At 36.5% G+C, this 2,831-nt stretch overlaps 1 pseudogene; it reads left to right on the top strand.

Annotated features, from left to right (window-relative positions):
• Positions 1 to 1,822: 1,822 nt before the first annotated feature.
• Positions 1,823 to 1,955, top strand: LOC116915148 (annotated as a pseudogene).
• Positions 1,956 to 2,831: the final 876 nt, after the last annotated feature.

Genomic DNA, 2,831 nt, shown 5'->3' with positions numbered 1-2,831 from the left:
GATTCTGATGCTTTCTCAAGACCTGTAGTACTCTTCTCTTATGATGAATCAATCAACAAACACACACAAAAGAAGTCCTAAGTACTAAGAGCCGCTAATCATTGACATGGTTTTATGTCAGTATTGTGTTTCTCAATACGAAACCAGGATTTTGTGATTCCTATTCTAGACTTTTCTTTTTCAAATATATGTGGGATTCTAACAGAGCAGTTCAGAGGGAGTAGTCCTCCAGACTTGACGGGAACTATATGGTGCTTTAGCTCACAGTGCCTCTTGCCTCCTTCCCACCTGTGCAAAAAGTACAACTAAAACCAAATCAATATCTAAGGAGATCTCAGTAAAGCCTTGGTGGCACTTGCTGAAAACAGAAAAAAAAAAAACAAACAAAAAAAAAAACCAAAATAAACCAACAAACAAAAGAGAAAGAAAACTGAAAACAAAACAAAACAAAACAAAACAACAACAACAACAAAAAAAACCCAAACAATCCACTTTACCTAACAAGGATCTCAAAACACATTTTTTCATTGACAGAATTCTGGGAGTATATTTTCACATGCTATTTCATTAGTTTAATTGCTCTAAAACTGTCATGACCTTGAAATAATTTAAAAATGGGTTTAAAATTAACTTGTCAAATAAAAGTCCATGTTTAACCTGTTTTCTTTAATCAACGTAACGGTGTGTAGATTCTCTTCCACTAATAATAGCCTTGATAATAAGTCATAAGCAATGGTGGCTAATGTGAGTTTAGCAGGAAGCCACAAAGAATAAAATAGCAAATACCTTAAGTCTGATATTTCTACATTAAATTCAATTACCACCTCTAACACCAGTTATGAGAAGCCATGATGGATACATACCAGTTTCCACATTTGACAGCTTCTGGTTTTGCTGACACCCCCATTGCCCTAAGATATGATGATGATTTCAAGATTTCAAATGCTCAACAAGTCAGGGTCATAACAATCATCAATATTTACAGATGTTAGTTCCAAGCCAGAAGGAAAAAAAGAAAAGACATAACGTTGCAGGAATATGATCTAATCAGTTGTACAAAGTTCTCAAAAAACTAAGACTTTAAAACAAAAGCCTGGTACTCTTAGACAAGGCAAAGTAGGAGGTGAAGACTGGTAGATCCTTGGAGCTTCCTGGCCAGCTGCCTACTTGGAGAAGTTCAAAATCAATGAGAGACACAATTTCAAACAAAAGGTAGAAAGAACCTGAGAAAAACACCCAGTATTTTCCTGTAACCTTCATATTGATATACATGTACTACTCTGAAGAAAATAAACATGCACAGGCATGCATGCGCACACACACACACACACACACACACACACACACACACACACACACACACACACACACACACACCCCTCAAACCACAAATAGTTACTTATATAAGAGATCCCTTTTAAAGTAGAAATGGGACCATGCTTGACAAAAGTGATGCATTTACATAAAGATATCTAATTTGTTTAATGCAAGCTTAGTCCGAAATGGATACTTAAGTCATAAATACTCTTTTGTTCATATCCATGTTTCATATTTGATTTCTTAGTAACATCTGTAATCAAAAACAGTGTCAGAAGATTATCTAGAAGAACAAGAAATATTTCGCACAATGTCTTACCTTAGTTCTACATAGAAAGCAGAGAAAGAATATTTTCTACTGTCAACAAGAATGTTCCAGAACAAAAAAGAAAAGCTCGTGAAGGGCAATATGCCTGTGTTCTTAAAAATAAGTATTGGGGTTGCAAAAAGGAAAAAAACTTGTCCTCCTTGTTTCTTTTTTTTTAAATTTTGAAAATAATAATCTAGCTTTGCGCAGTGGCAGTATCGTAGCCAATGAGGTTTATCCGAGGTGCGATTATTGCTAATTGAAAATAATAATCTTCATAGCCTTTGCAGTTTCCTTCAACTTGCAAGATATTTCACATGTCTACCAAGCAATTACCTAAGTGATGTCACCATAGTCTCACCAAAAATACCTCCTTTAATGCTTCAGGATGGTGCTACCTATAGCAGAAAGCCAGTGAAGTCACTCTGCTGTTGAAACTAGGCAACTTTCCCAAGTCTCTCTGATACCTTCCCAGGATGAATAGCATCTATGTAACCGGGCCCCTTCATTTGACCCACTAGTCTCATGGTCGTTTCTTTCTCTCTATGACATCACCTCCCCAAATGCAAGCCACCACCTGAATGCTGTCCTTACCTTGCTTTGCCTCTTCCATCAGCATTTTCCATCCTCTGTGTCCATCCTTCTTCAACCCAGAGCAATGAAAGCAACCTGGGAAGCCCACGCAACCCTCAGTACACAATTGAAATACCTTCTCCTCTTTAAAGCTTTCTTGGACCACGTTATTTCTTGTTCTTTCAATGCTGCAGAATTTTCTAAGCAGTAATCATGCATGGAGTCTTTCTGTTTCTGCCAATGAACGTGAGAAGATCGAGAGCCTATTTTGCTTACCCTAGTGGTGTTTGAAAGTACTCTAATGCCAGACTGTGAGAGGGATCGCTAATGCCTAAGGAATTGGGCAAGTCATTTGGAAAATTGTTAATACTTGGAAGTCAAGTGCAGTAGCAGTTATCATTAATGTAAATTGCCCAAACATTATATGTAAAGACTTAACTTGGAAGAAGTCATTTATGAGAATAGCTGGTTTACCCACACAGTCAGGCAGAATCCCTAAAGTATTCAAAATATCACTTCAGTAATGGATGTGATTTTAATTACCTGAAAATTATTGAGTTTAAGTGTAACAGAATATGGCATAGGAACAATGGCAGAATTTATTGATATTATTTAAATTATAATCAGATAATAG

This window comes from Rattus rattus, chromosome 13 (genome assembly GCF_011064425.1).
Source record: "Rattus rattus isolate New Zealand chromosome 13, Rrattus_CSIRO_v1, whole genome shotgun sequence".
Classification (NCBI taxonomy): domain Eukaryota; kingdom Metazoa; phylum Chordata; class Mammalia; order Rodentia; family Muridae; genus Rattus; species Rattus rattus.
The sequence above is the reverse complement of the archived record's forward strand: the minus strand, read 5'-3'. Positions and strand labels throughout refer to the sequence as shown.